Here is a 16,648-nt window from a genome sequence, read left to right as displayed (position 1 = left end):
CACCCAGGGCTGATATATTTAGAATGTTTTATATATATATATATATATATACACACACACACACACACACACACACATATATATAGCTATATATATATAGTTTCTAAAAGAGTATATATATATATTTTTTTTTTTTTCTGAAAGAGTATAGACTAAATTGCAAACATTACAAAGTTCTACAACTGGCAAAAAAAAAAAAAGCAAGCATTCATAAGCTATTTCAAATGCATCATTCCAAAAAATTATTTGTGAAATTCCTGTTTTTAAGGCACAAAGTAATTTAACATTCAAAGATATGGGTTTTCCCAGGTAGCATTGGAAAATGTTTAAAGCTCTACTCCAAATGCCTTAAAAGCATATTGAAGGGACATAAAATCAAGTCATATTAGAACAATTGAACAGTGGGCTCCCCAAGCATTTTCCCTTAGGGAAAATGGGTAGAGTACTTAAAATTATTTTTTCCATTAGGTATAAAAATGAATGAATTTGAAATTATTGAGTACCCAACACTGCAGCACAGAGGAATAATGTTCTGGAAGTCTTAAATTACTGACATCAGATATTTTAAAATGAATGACTATGAAATCTGCCTACAGGTAAGACACCATGTATGCAATTATTCGTTCAATTTCAACTAGAGAGACGTGCTTTTAAAAGCTTAAGATGAAAAGTTTTTAAAATTACATTAGCCATTGTAAGTATAATTGTACAATCATGGACACAGGGCCCCTCTCTTTCTCTAATAATTGGATATTGTAAAGTGAGAGTCACCCCTACCCAGGAGTTAAGTACCAGCAAGATATGTAACATCTGGCTATGCTCTTGTTTAAAAATCTTTAAGGATTCTCCATTTCCCTCAGAACTAGTTCACACTCTTTGTATGTAACTTTCAAGGATGTCTGTCAATTAACAAGATCTTTCAAATTCTGAGCTGAGGCATTGACCAAAATGTGCTCTCTTGCCCCTGGATCCCTTTCTTGTGTGCTCTTCCCCCACTGCCACTGTTTTCATCTGTCTGTCTGTATAAAGCCAGTCAATCCTTTAAAGATCACCTTAGAGTTTATCTCCTCTACTAAGATCATTGCAGCCATCAAACCACTCTGATTTATTTTTCTTTAAGCTCTTCTTACCAATCACTGGCATGGATCAAACATCATTTTGTGTCACTATGTTTTCTTTTTTTCTTTGATCATATCATGTGACATGCAGGAACTTACTTCCCCCAACCAGGGATCGAACTGATGCTCCCTGCATTTGAGCACAGCATCTTAAACACTGGACTACCAGGGAAGTCTGCTATCTTTCTTGTTACACATTCACCTATCATTTCCATGACTAGAGCATTTATTCATTCATCAAATATTGCCTGGATTCCTACTCTGTGCAGACGTGGTCCTTCATACAGAGAATCCAACACTGAGAAAATAAGATATAGATACATATAATTTGGTTGGGGAGAGAGATGGGAATTGATCTTTTTTATTAAATAAATTTTTTTAATTTACTTTTTTATTAAATAAAAAATTCAAACAGTTGAGAAAGAATTTTATTGTACCCATGAAGATAACTCTAGCTTCAAGTGACAAAATCTTCACCTCGAATTGGCAAAAACAGTTTGGACATTTGCCACCTCTCAGGGGACATTTGACAGTAGGATGACTCCACCTGCTTGCAGATGTCTCAGTGCCGCCTGCCTCCTTCTGTGGTCTCCATCCACAAGCTGGCAGGACAGCACGATAGCAGAAGCTGTTGGAGGCAGTTCATTCTGGTCAGCAGAAGCAGAAAGATACTGTTTCCTCCTGAGTCCTCTCCTTAACGGCAAGAAACACTCCCCGCAGCCACCTGGCACACATCCTTTTCCATTTCATGGTCCAAAACCTGGTTATGCACCCATTCCTTAACCAATCCTTGTCAAGGAGATTCACTATGAGATGGAAATAAGGTCATACTCACTAGAGTCACATAGGGAAGGGCAGATACCTGAACAAAATTTAGGCTTTTTACTAAGGAAAAAGTTTTAAATGAATGGTGATTAGGCACCTATCTGTGCCTGATGCAACTATCTACCAACCGCGACTCGGGGCCATGACAGGAGGAAACATGATGTCATGAGAATAGCACAGGAACAGGACATAGACTGCAGGACTGTGGAGTGAAGTGGTCAGATTCACAAGAGATACAGGAAGTAAAGTTGACAGGCCTCAATGAATCGGACACCATGGTAAGGATAGCAGCTTCAGAGAAGATGACCTCCAGTCTTCTGGCTTGCATCTACCTTAAATAAGTCAGATAGAACTGGGGCCATTTCCCAAGCTAGAAAACACTGGAAGGAGACCAAGTTTGGAAAATAACTTAATTATTTTGTTGTATGTGTGTGCTTTATTATCCTTTGAGACATCCAGGAAATAATGTCCACGAAGCAGTCCAGTGTATGGGTTTGGAGTTAGGGGAGTGATCAGGCTGAAGAGGTAAATTTGTGAAACATCTGTTTGTTAGAGGTCATTAAAGCTGTGGGCATGAGTAAGATTTTCCAGACAAATGAAGAGAGTAAAGAAGGTGGCTCAGGACTGAGTGTTGAGGAGCCTCAACATTTAATGGCCAGAAATAAAAACAGCTGAAAGGGAGATAGAGAAGGAACTGCCAGAAGGTAATAGCACATGCCCTACACAGTACACGTATATCATATTTCTTGATTGACTATGGTTACTCTTTCCATTTAAACTCAATTAATGATCATCACAATTAGCACCTTTGAAAAGTAGGTATTCTCAAATTATCTCCAGTATACAATTTAGCACTTCATTTTACCCATATGCATTACAGCTGTATAGAACTGCACAGCTACTGCATGCTTCTGTTTATTTCCCAGCCAGACAGTAAACTCTCCATTGGCAGTGACCAGCTCTTATATTTTATTTCCTTTGCTCTCAAGATCATAACACAATTTTCTTCCCACAGAAGACATTCAGCAGATAATTAAATTAATTCTAACACATCCCATACATTTATTTTTATTTTATTTTTTTGGCCATGCTGCACAGCAGGCAGAATCTTAGTTCTCCAACCAGAGATGAAAACTGTGCCCCATGCAGTGGAAGCGTGGGGTCTTAACCACTGGACCACCAGAGAAGTCCCTCATACATTTATAATGTCCTTCATTCTAGGCTGTGGAAAAGACTTATTCTTCTTGTTCTGAGTTTAGTACCAGGCCTACCTGATGGTACAATATAAAGAACTAAGATAAGGAACCAACCAGTCTATTTCTAATCCATACCCATCACATTCCCAATATCAAAATTATCAAAAGGCATTTTCTTTTTTACTAACTATGCCTTTGCCATTTAATCTGCAGCTTCTCATTATTTTTCTAATAGAATGGTTAATAATTTACAAAGTACAAAAATGAAGATTGTGACTTCCAAGAAACATGACCCCTCCCTTTTTTAACTAGATAAGAATTGCTAATAACATTAGACTGCTATCAGTCAAGCTACACTATTCTAATTTTATGCTCCTAAAATGCATTAGAACTCATTTCTTCTCTGTCCCTTCAATGGCCACCTTTTCAAATTAATTTTAGAAACTCGATGCATAATGACTGAAGGCCATCCCACTTTTAAGAAGCTGGGTCTTAAACACAAGCTGTGGTCATTCAGTCAACATCTGTCCACTTTGGCATCTCCAGTGGAGATGTAACAAAAGCAGTTGTCTCAGGAACCTTAGAATCATTTTAAGTAAAGCAACAGGAAAATCCCTATTCGAATGGGCAACATAAAAACAAAAATGTCACTGTCTGAATATTAAGAAGGAAATATTTTCACTCCAATCATCAGGAAAACAGAGGAGACATGGTAAGATCGGCAGTGAAGAAGAGTTAGTGACCACCACTAGCAGGTCTTGCCATGAAAATAGCCAAGCCAGAAACTCCAAAAGAGTTCTTGCCAAGTCTGTCGAAATTCCATAGCAATATCTCTGACAGTTTTCAGTAGGAAAAAAAAAAAAAAAAACCTGCCCCACACTTTCATCGTTTGTAAGGACACAAACACAAAAGCGCAGGGTGTGTTATAGATGCTTTGTTGTTGTTCGCTCCCTAAGCCATGTCTCACTTTTGCGCCAGGCTGCAGCATGCCAGGCTCCTCTGTCCTTTATTGTCTCCCAGAGTTTGCTCAAATTCATGTCCATTGAGTCTGTGATGCCACCCAGCCATCTCATCCTCTGCCGCCCCTTCTCCTTTCACCTTCAATCTTTCCCAGCATCAGGGTCTTTTCCAATGAGTCGGCTCTTCGCATTATGTGGCCAAAATACTGGAGCTTCAGCTTCAGCATCAGCCCTTCCAATGAGTATTCAGGGTTGACTTCCTGAATATTGACTGGTTTGATCTCCTTGCTGTCCAAGGAACTCTCAAGAGTCTTCTCCAGCACTACACTTTGAAAGCATCTTCAGTACTCAGCCATCTTTATGGTCCAACTCTCACATCCATACATGACTACTGGAAAAACCAAAGCTTTGACTACACCAACCTTTGGTGGCAAAGTAGTGTCTCTGCTGTTTAATACACTAAGTTTGTCATAGCTTTTCTTCCAGGAAGCCAGTGTCTTTTAATTTCATGAATGCTTTGTACCAACCTGTACATTTATCTGCTTTGTATCCTAAAGCTCTGTGCCCAGTAGGCCATCAGTAGGCTGCCAATCAATCTGCACACCAATACCAAGAGCCTTCTGCAAGTCCATGTGGAGAGGAGGTGAGGCTGTGGAAGCAAGTTTTCCAATCTGGTGCCTTTCATTAAATTCCAGAGTCACTTGTCTTTGTCTCTGTATTAAAAGAAATGATTTCATGTCCAGTCCCTCCTTGAAAAAGTGACAGAACTCAACTATGCAATATTCATTAGCTCTTTTTGGCAATCCCATTAAGCTAATGGAAAATCAGGTACATTTATATGCAATTATTAGATATTGAAAAATTAGAAAATGTCCAACTTCTCTTTTTATAGCACACACATATTTCCAGGTTTCCCTCTACAGTTGTGAAATAAACACATGCAGCTGAGACATGTCTATAGCCCATTGTAGAACTGGTAGGTTTTCAGTTTGCTGCATTTACATACCATGTGACAGGCAGTCAGCTAGAATTGCTTTTGTTGGTTTAACTTTCTTGTACTTTTTCAAGCAAAGCTATGCAATTACTAACCCCAAATTTACCCAAAGTAGGAGAAGATTTGAGGGGTGGCCTGAAGTGTGGAACTGTATACCATTTCTATGCTTCTTGTCATGGCCACCAAAAGGGCAGTGATTGAGAGACAGTCTGCATTAGTGGTTTACGGTGCTCACCTTGGAGACACCTGGGGATCACCCAAGTGACTTACAGGCATCTGCTTCATGTGTCTGAGCCTCGGCCTCTTTATATGTAAAATGGAAATAATATTAGTGAGAAAGCCAGGCACATTAGCCTCAAGAACAAAAGTTAAGAGGATGCCCAAAACTCAGACATCAAGGAAAATCACATTTTAATCCAATATTTTAAGAAATCAAATTGAAAATCTACAGCCACCTGTTTTTTTTTTTTTTTAATCAAAGGATAATCTCTTTACAATATTGTGTACAGCCGCCTGTTTTTGTACATAAAGTTTTATTGAAACAAAGGCCAGCATTAGAGTGAAGCAAGTGAGTCAGGGTCATGCAAGTCCAGGCTCAGTTCTGTCTTTATTTAAAATGTTGACATTTTGTTTAGCGTGATTTGTAGACATTGATTATGGGTTTTTAAAATACTATCTTAAAATATGATTTATCTCAGTTACTGTTTTTCGACACTCACTCACGTGACTGTAGCCCCGGTTGTCACTAGTACCCACCTCCTGGTGTTATTGGAAAGACTGAATGAGACAGTGCCTCTAGATATTGGCTGTTGGCTGCTCTTGTGACCCATCGTTCCGTCCCTCCTCACTCCCAATCCTCTTGGTCCACCCCAACTACAGTGCACAGGGTTCAGACGTGCTGACAACTCCCCACCTCAGGTGCCCGGCCTCTCTCCTTCTCTATCTGAGGCTTCTCTCCCACAACAGGGGTGCTTACGTAGCCCTGAGTGAGACATTCAGAGATGCCAGAAATTTAATGCCTCCAAAGGGAACCCTCAACCAATGAGAACAGTTGGTTGGTGGACAAATAGGCCATGGGGTCTTCCCCAACAGTTCAGTGGTTAAGACTCCATCCTCATTTCCAACGCAGGGGGTGCTCGCTTGATCCCTGGCCAGGGAGCTAAGATTCCACATGCTGTAAAACATAGCCAACAACAAAAAAGAGGTCCTTCATTATATGGAGGTTTCTTCCTACAGGCTGTTGACAAGCAGGACTAGGATGAAACAAGTGAGCCACTCTCTGAGGAGCAAACATTAAGGGGATACCCAAAAACTCAGTGTCAGGATAGGGATTTTCTTTTTTTTTTTTTATTGAGGTATAATTGACATATTAGTTTCCAGTATATAAATAATCATTCAGTATTTGTACACATCACAAAGTGATCGCTGTAAGTCTAATTAATATCCCTCACCATGCATAGTTACAAAAAATTTTTTTTCTTGTGATGAAAAGTTTTTAAGACCTACTCTCCTAGCAACTTTCAATATGCCTTGCAGTGTTATTAACTATACTATGCAGCACATTACATTCTCTGTCTTATTTTATAATTGGAAGTTTGTACCTTTTGACAGCCCTTCCCTCTTTTTTCCCATCCCTCACCATGTCTCACAACCAACAATCTGTTCTCTGTGTCTATGACCTTGATTTTGTTTAGTTGTGGTGGTGGTTGTTGTTTAGATTCTATATAAAAGTGAGATCATATCATATTTGTTTTTCTCTGTCTGACTTACTTCACTTAGCCTATAAGGGGAGAAGGCAATGGCATCCTACTCCAGTACTCTTGCCTGGAAAATCCCATGAGCGGAGGAGCCTGGTAGGCTGCAGGCCATGGGGTCGCTGAGGGTCGGACACTACTGAGCGACTTAGCTTTCAGTTTTCACTTTCCACTTTCATGCATTGGAGAAGGAAACGGCAACCCAATCCAGTGTTCTTGCTTGGAGAGTCCCAGGGACGGGGGAGCCTGATGGGCTGCCGTCTATGGGGTCGCACGGAGTCGGACACGACTGAAGTGACTTAGCAGCGATGTCTTCAAGTTTCGTCCATTAACACAAATAGTGAGATTTTGTTTTTATGACTGAATAATATTCCATTGTATGAATATACCATAACTTCTTTATCCATTCACCCATTGATGGACCCTTAGATTGTGTTCATATCAATTATGCAGCAATGAACATGGAAATATATATATCTTTACAAGTTAATGTTTTTGTTTTCTTTGGACAAATGGAAATTGTCCCAGAAATGGAATTGCTGCTTCCCAGGTGGCACTAGAGGTAAAGAACCCAGCTACCAATTCAGGAGACTTAAGAGACACTGGTTCAATCCCTGGGTCAAGAAGCTCCCTTGGAGGAGGGTGGGGCAACCCACTCCCTTATTCCTGCCTGGAGAATCCTATGGACAGAAAAGCCTGGAGGGCTATACTCCATGGAGTCACAAAAAGTTGGACATGACTGAAGCAACTTGCCACATCCCATGGTAGTTCTATTTTTAACTTTTTGAGGAACCTCCATATTTTCCATAGTGACTGTGCCAATTCACAATCCTACCAATAGTACACAAAGGCTCCCTTTTCTCCACATCCTTGCCAACACTTGGTATTTTCTTTTTGATTATAGCCATTCTAACAGGTATAAAGTGATATTTCATTGTGGTTTTGACTTGCATTTCCCTGATTATTAGTAATGTTGAAAATATTTTCATCACCTATGTGTCTTCTTTGAATAGAAGTTTAAAAGATATTTATTTATTTGGCTGTGCCAGGTCTTATTTGCAACATGCAGGATCTTTAGATGCAGCACACAAACTCTTACTTGGGGCATGTTTGATCTAGTTCCCTGGCCAGGGATCGAACCCAGGCCCCCTGCATTGGCAACTCAGAGTCTTAGACACTGGACCACCAGGGAAGTCCCCTTGAACAGAGTTTTAATGCAATATTTAAAAAATAATGAACCATAATATAAAGACAGAAACTAAGATTGATTTGAGGTTGGTACAAGTCTTACACTCCACATCTTTTCACCTCAATCCTGAAAGCAGAGCTAGAAATTTAGAGTTTTAGAATTAATATAAGAAAGAAGTGAGGAGAAATAATGAGGGAAAAACTAAGCTCCAACATGCCAGGGATTCTCTTCATTTTCCATTCCCAACATCATAACACATTTCCCTAACAACAAACTACTCATTACATATGAAAATTATGACTGCAGTGTTTTTGCAAAGCAGACAATGAGGTGTAATCAAACACATTTGGCCCCCAAAACAATTTTTCCCTTCAGCCAAAATCCTTTTTTTACTTCCTTGATAAGAGAAGAAAACAAATTCATATACGTGAAGCAAATGAAAGGTCTCCATGTGTGTTTTAATTACTTAGTTTCTCCAATTCAACCTAGTTTTTAAAGAGAAGCCAAGTAGAGCCTGTCAAGAGCACGTATGATTTGCCTAGTTCAGTGGATGTTGAAAGCTAACTCTTTTCTTGTTTATACTCAATGCCTGACAACTTAAGAAAACCTAAACATAAGATTTTCCTCTCCACAATCCTTCACAGTGGCACAAGATTTTAATATTTTTCTTGTTCTCGCCAGTTTTACCTCACTCTGACATGGAGCCAAGTGCTTGGGAAAATCAGTGCTTTTGCTGCCAAGGGGGATTGGAAGGGCTGTCTGGAACAGAGATGCATGGGAAATGTAGTTTGTTTTATATTTACCTCTAAGATTTCCATAAAAAACATGTTATCTTAAATAATCCTAGAGGGCTTGGAATGTAAAACATATTTGCTCTGTCAGAAGTGCAGCATCTTCGATTGCTTCTTGATCTTAGCACAATTTCCTGGGAGAACCTACATTCATTCGTGTAGCACCTCACTGAGCTCTTTCTATTCAACCTGGGACATAATCTTCCTTGCTCCTCCACTTGTTTTCCACTGCTGCTGCCTCCATGATTATGACACAACCAGCCAGCATTTCTTTCAACTCAGGATATTAGCTTCATCCTATTTGCATCTAAAATCTGAAGACGCATTCCCGGGAGAATCCATGCAGAAAGCACTGGTGAAAGTCAATAATAAATAAGACTAGCTGTGATGGCCCAGTAAATTCAGCAGTCCTCTGGTAACCTTTCTGAAAATGAATGCAGGTTGTAAAGGGGTGGTATTTTTCCCAAATAAATTTCAAAGTATTTTAGTCAAACACTCAGTAAGATATTAAAAGATGAGCAAGATTTGGTTTTTCTTCTTCAGCAAATATCATATCCTATTAAGCTACATTAACTTGGTATAAAATAAATCTTATTTTAATACAAGTTAGATATCAAAAACAAATCCTTTTTTTAAGGAACTAGGAAATATGTTAACTAAAGTGCTAACCACACTGTGTGAAACACTCAAGTAGATGGGTGTCGTATTGTCAAAACGCGTAAGAGTTCAACACGCTTACCTAAACACAAATGTTGCCTCTGAAGAAAATATTAAACAATTATACACCTTGCAATCTAAGCCATTCTAGTGTAGTTTGAGTCATTTGTGGAGAAAACCAGTTGGAAAATTAGTCTTAAAAGCAAGTGATAAATTAGTGTTATAAAAGTAAAATCTGAAACTGAAGAAATTGGCTAGATTTTTTTAGAAGATTGAACAAACGTGATCATATTGGAAAAACTTGTATTGGTTGCTTAGTTTTTGTCCTGTCAAAATTAGAATTTCCTTTAAATACTCTTGAAGTCTCTTGTGAATATTTTTAAAAATATATTCAGTGTGGATCAATCATATGGCTTCAGGAATGCCATATTCTGGTTAATTTAACCAGAAAATCTTTTTGCTCAAACCCTTACTGTTGAAATTCTTACTAAAATTCCTTTTTCAGGAAAGTGTACTAAGTTTCACCTTCCCTTGAGAATCTGTCATATTGGATGACTGAGCACCACACACAGCTCAGAAAGTGAAGCCAAGATTTGGTTGCACAGGTACAGATATCAGGGTCTATTTGGGGTTGGGGGGTGATGGTATAAGCCACTCATGCCCCATACTCTCCCTCACCTTATTGAGATTTAAAAAGCCTGCCTGACCTATTTGCAGTCAGATTTTTTAAAAGCGGGAGTGGAGGGAGTACTGTATTAGTCAGGGTTCTCTAGAGAAACAGAACCAATAGAGAATGAACAGATGTAGTCTAAGAAATTGGCTCCCATGGTTTTGAAGGCTGGCAAGTCCAAAATCTACATGGTACTTAAGCAGGCTGGAGGCCCAGGAAAGAGCTGAAGTTGCAGCTTGAGTCTGGAGGCAGATTTCTGTCAAGGGAAGTCAGTCAATTTTAGGTAGGGCCCTCCCACAGTGCAGAGTAATCTGCTTTACTCAATGTCTACTGGTGTAATTGTTAATCTCATCTAAAAATACCTTCAGGGCAATCTCTAGATTAGGGTTGGACCAAATACAGTTGACCCTTGAACAACAGAGGTTTGGACTGCATTGGTCCAGTTACCTGCAGAAATTTTTTCAGTAAATATGCAGAGTTCTACACAATCAAAGATTTGTTGAATCTGTGAATATTATGCAGATTAGCCAAGGGTTTTGTTTTTGTTTTCTTTTAATTAGCTGGTTTAACTATCTCTTTTTAAGCCGCAAAGCATTATGTGCATGGTGAGTGTTCTAATGTTCCATAGTTTTGCTCTGGGAATTTTGTGTGACACCTGGAAAGTGGTAGAAAGATATCCTGGTGCATAGTAATATTTAGTAATAATTGAGTACTAAGATGATGCTGTGGAAGTGCTGCACTCAATATGCCAGCAAATTTGGAAAACTTAGCAGTGGCCACAGGACTGGAAAAGGTCAGCTTTCATTCCAATCCCTAAAAAAGGCAATGTCAAAGAATGCTCAAACTACCGCACAATTGCACTCATCTCACATGCTAGTAAAGTAATGCTCAAAATTCTCCAAGCCAGGCTTCAACTGTATGTGAACCATGAAATTCCAGTTCAAACTGGATTTACAAAAGGCAGAGAAACCAGAGATCGAATTGCCAACATCCATTGGATCATTGGATCACAGAAAAAGCAGGAGTTCCAGAGAAATATCTACTTCTGCTTTATTGACTACACCAAAGCCTTTGACTGTGTGGATCACAATAAACTGTGGAAAATTCTTAAAGAGATGGCAATACCAGACCACTTGACCTGCCTCTTGAGAAATCTGTATGCAGATCAAGAAGCAACAGTTAGAACTGGACACGGAACAACAGACTGGTTCCAAATAAGAAAAGGAGTACATCAAGGCTGTATACTGTCACTCTGCTTATTTAACTTATATGCAGAGTACATCATGAAAAATGCTGGGCTGGATGAAGCACAAGCTGGAATCAAGATTGCCAGGAGAAATATCAATAACCTCAGATATGCAGATGACACCACCCTTATGGCTGAAAGCAAAGAAGAACTAAAGAGCCTCTTGATGAAAGTGAGAGTTTTGAAAAAGTTGGCTTAAAGCTCAACATTTATAAAACTAGGATCATGGCATCTGGTCCCATCACTTCATGGCAAATAGATTGGGAAACAATGGAAACAATGACAGACTTTATTTTGGGGGGCTCCAAAATCACTGCAGATAGTGACACTACTTTGCTGACAAAGATCCGTCTACTCAAAGCTATGGTTTTTCCAGTAGTCATGTATGGATGTGAGAGTTGGACTATAAAGAAAGCTGAGTGCCGAAGAATTGATGCTTTTGAACTGTGGTGTTGGAGAAGACTTGAGAGTCCCTTGGACTGCAAGGAGATCCAACCAATCAGTCCTAAAGGGAATCAGTCCTGAATATTCATTGGAAGGACTGATGCTGAAGCTGAAACTCCAATACTTTGGCCACCTGATGCAAAGAACCAACTCCTTGGAAAAGCCCCTGATGCTGGGAAAGATTGAAGGCGGGAGGAGAAGAGGATGACAGAGGATGAGATGGTTGGATGGCATCACTGTCTCGATGGACATGAGTTTGAGCAAGCTTCGGGAGTTGATAATAAGCAGGGAAGCCTGGCGTGCTGCAGTCCATGGTGTCGCAAAGAGTCAGACACGATTGACTGAACTCAAGTGAATTCAGTACACTAGGCACCTTCTGTGCATTACCTCATTTTATCTAACAACTCTCTGAAGTAGATAGTACTATATTTTCGTTTCACAGATGAGAAAATTAAGAACTAGGGAGGGAAAGATACCAGCCCATGCTCACCCAACAAGGAAGGGGCAGAACAGTGAGTCATAGTCAGGTCCACAGAATAGCAAAGCCCATGTTCTTATATACTGTACTCAATTGCATCTCTGTTTTCCTTCATTAATTCTCAAGTAGGTATCGAATGTGAACTATAAATAAACTGTGTGCTATTTGGACTACAAATAAATAGGAAATGACAAGCTGAGAAGTATTGCTGCTCTGTTCCCTTCCCGTCTCTCTTCTGCTTTCCCACTTAAGAAACCCAGCCAGGCCATCTACTGCATGCCGATTGTGTTGTCACTCCCTCGTATATTTCCTTGAATGGTTGCTGGAAAGTAAAATGAAATCATCATTCGGGCGCAGAAAGGCAATTTAAGTATAAACAGCCCAAATAGGCAATATTGATCAAGGGAGCTAAATGTAACACGTATAACATGAAACACTGTACATGGGAGGGTCAAAAAGATGAAAAGCAATCACCCAAAGTCTAACTTGCACACAAATGCAAACCATTCTACTCCTTAAGTGTTCATGGAAGAGTGCATCAAGGAAATAATGCATTTATGCTCTCAAGAAGCTTAAACTTTTGTTGGAGAAACAAAACGCTCCTGGATGATACTGTTAAGGGAAAAAAAAATCAGTCATAGTTCAGTGCCAATAATAAGTGTTTCAGAGGTCCCTGGGTAAGAAAGAAACTGTGGTTAATAATTGGCCTCAGTCTTCTAGTTTCTCCAAGAAAACCCTAAGTAAAGCTGGACTCCCACCAAGAGGTGATGGAAATCAGTTTGCTTTCAAAAGTGGAATATCTCTGCCAGAAACTTCAGGTCAATAAAGCACTGAGAACATCCTGTTGTGACTCTCCAAATGGTTGTCTTCTCAAGATTTGCCTCCACAAGTGGCACCCAAGGAAATAAAAGCAACCATGAGTGTCATCAACGTCAAATAATAATATGGCCAGGTTGGTGGTGGCGCTGGCTCTGGTCTCCAGCACCTGTGGGATTTGGACATAGACCAGGGCATCCTGCCACAGCTTCTAGATGGCCCATGAAGGCAGGGTCTGTGTCTGGCGTGCTCCTCTGCCCCCAGTGCCCGAGGCATTGCCTGGCATGCAGGGGGCTCTCAATAAATCAACCAAATGAATGAAGCTACCCAATCCAGTGGAAAACTAAAACTAGTTTGGGGACAGTATTCACTTCTGTACATTCTTCCTATGTCTTTATGATTCTCATTTCAAGCAAAGAGCCAGACTTTGGGCTTCCTTGTCTCAGGGGAGATCTGACGGCAGCAGCAATTCCTGTCTTGTGTGGAAACCCAAAGTCACTGAAATGATTATTGTGGGTTTTCTGGAGTTGGTGGAGGGGAGAGGGAAGCATTTCTCAGAGAAGATGGGGAAGAGGACAAATGTTGGAGATCCTTTGTTTAGTTGGGGTTTAAGCCTAACCATGACAGCATTCTGGGAGCACTAAGATCTCAGAGAGTCCTACTCTGGGGTGCTTAAGCAGGCTGGAAGCCAGGTGCCCAGGTTCTACCTCTGCCCCAGCTCTGGTGCCTTAGCCTGAGAAGGCCCTGCAGCATAATAGAATGATACCCCATGCTCTCTTTAAGACCATGGGAGACCTTTGCACAGCATCCTTGGTACAGGGTGGTGGGAGGAAACATGGGGGGAAAAGTGTTCTGGTAATGACTGAGTCTGAAATTGGACCAACTATGGCAGGATGAGAAAGCTTAAGCAAAGATTTAAGAAAATCATGAAATGTAATCATTCTTCCATATGTGAGATTGTAGGTGGCAAGTCATGACTGCCATAGTCACTTGGTATACAAGTTGCAAGCATGTGTAAAGTCCCAACTGCTGATGCACTTATCACTTGGTGAAGCCTGACGAGTTGATAAATATCACTTAGCAGGAAGCGCAGCCATGCAGAACTGTGCTGGGGCGTGGGGATGCCAACGTCAACTCTGCTGTGGGACAAGACTGACAGAGGGGCCTGGCTTCAGTCACACAGGGCTCCAGTTTGGAGCCTCAGGGCAGGATACTCCACAGGAGGCCAAGTCCAGCAGTTTCTTCAGCCCCTTCTTGCCTGACTACTCAAGTTGTACATCAACTCCCAAGGATTTAGACGTTCATTTTGGCACTGGAATTTATGCTTCAGCATTGCAGCCATTCCACTGCCTAATGATTGGCACCTAATTAACGCTAATAATGAGGCTTCCCAGGCCTCTTGGTGGTAAAGAATCCACCTGCCAATGCAGGAGACACAGATTTGATTCTTGGGTTGGGAAGATCCCCTGGAGAAGGAAATTGAACCCACTCCAATATTCTTGCCTGGAAAATTCCATGGACAGAGGAGCCTGGCAGGCTACAGTCCATGAGGTTTCAAAGAGTTGGACACGACTTAGCAACTAAACAACAACAACAACAATTAGTGCTAGTAATAGCAACACAACTAACAACAACAATGATGAAAGTAACAAAAACAATAATACTGATAATATTGCTGAATTCATACTCTTGCCAGGGAATGTACTCATCTCTTTACATGATCAGTCAGGTGAAAAACAAACAACAAAAAAAAACCCTCTTATGTTACCATTTTACAAAGGAGAGGATTAGTTTTATCTTCACCTTGAAGACCAGGAAATGGAGACTTAGAACTGCTTTAAACTCACCCAAGGTCCCAAATAAGCAGATAGTAAAGGCAGGGTTATGATCCAGGCAGTCTGATCCCAGAGCTCCTGGTTTTAGTTACTACAGAAGATGCCTTTGCTTTAAAATGCAGTAATTAACAAATAAATAAATGCTAATGTTCAGAGATGACCCCAGGTTCAGTGTAACGTACTTTGCAAACTACAAAGATTGACACAGGCCAAATACGCCATGTTCCCTGATTCCCCAGTTTCCCATGAAATGCTGGCGAGAAGGCAACCACTATCCACCTTATCTCCCTGCCTTCAGGTAAACTCCCTTTGGTCTAAAGGAATACTGTTCTCTATCCAGACACACACTGCAACAACCAAGGGGGCGTTCTTCCTCCTATGACCCAGACCTCTCTGCTTTAGACGAGTGTGGGCTTGGGGTAGCTCCCCTGGGAAGACATGTCACATCTGCAGGAAGGAGGTAGTTTAAAGTGCAAAATATAACATTTTATATTAAAATATAAAAACTGCAATATTATTTCTTTATAAAAATAAAATATTTTTTGAAAAGTACCAATCACATACTGTTTTATAACATATCCTATGTGAAAGACCCTATGGAAAAGACTCTAAAGCTGGGAAAGATTGAAGGCAAGAGGAGAAAGTGGTGGCAGAGAATAAGATGGTTAGATAATATGACTGACTTAATGGACATGAATTTGAGCAGACTCTGGGAGATAGTGGAGGACAGAGGAGCCTGGTGTGCTGCAGTCCATGGGGTCACAAAGTTAACGACTAGACAACAAAAACAAGAGCTAACACCTCTATGAGAGGAGCCCTTATCTTAGTTTGGGTTTCCAAACTAAGAATTTGTGTGAAAGTAAAGGAAATGGCAACCAATCCAGTATTCTTTCCTGGGAAATCCCATGGACAGAGGAGCCTGCCAGGATATGTCACAAACGTCACAAACTGAGTCAACTCAGTTGGATGCAACTGAGCAACTAAACAACAAGGGAAGAGGAGCTCTTATTTTAATTTGGGTTCCCAAACTGAGAATTTCTGTGAAAGTGTTAAAAGTGTTCCATGATTAGTAGGTGTGGAGAGAGAAATGAGAAAGCAGAGTAGGGAAGGGAAGAAGAGGGAAGAAGATTGCCGTATAAGCAAAGTCTCCACTCAAGGAGGTGGTTCATCCCTCAGAGGAGCTCTGGAGGTCATGTATGTCAGTGATTCTCAAAGTGTGGTCCCCAGACCATCAGCATTGCCCAGAAATTTGTTAGAGGTGCAAATTCTCAGGTCTGCACCCCAGGCCTGCTAAATGAGAAACCCTGAGGTAGGACCAGCATGTTGGACTTTACCAAGCCCTCCTGGGATTTTGATGTAGGACACCTCAGAGTTGTCCTGATCAGGCAAGGGAGCCAAGAGTGTTTAGACCCCATAGTGTCCATAATTAGTTCTGTGCTGGGTGGCCAGAGTGGAGGGAATGTTTAGTGGGAGAGAAAACCCACAAGCAGGGGGTGGCAAGAGATTTCAGAGAGACTCGGGGTGGGGGAGGTCCCTTCTTTTCAAATTGGTCAGTGAGGCAATGTGACTTGCCCAAGGCCACACAGTTGACCAGCGCCAAAGTCAAGATTCACGTCTACATCTGACATGAGAACCAGTCTTTTAATCAAAACACCACACTGCTTTCAGAGGGCATG

This window comes from Bison bison, unplaced genomic scaffold, assembly GCF_000754665.1.
Source record: "Bison bison bison isolate TAMUID 2011002044 unplaced genomic scaffold, Bison_UMD1.0 scf7180017864304, whole genome shotgun sequence".
Taxonomy (NCBI): domain Eukaryota; kingdom Metazoa; phylum Chordata; class Mammalia; order Artiodactyla; family Bovidae; genus Bison; species Bison bison.
The sequence above is the reverse complement of the archived record's forward strand: the minus strand, read 5'-3'. Positions refer to the sequence as shown.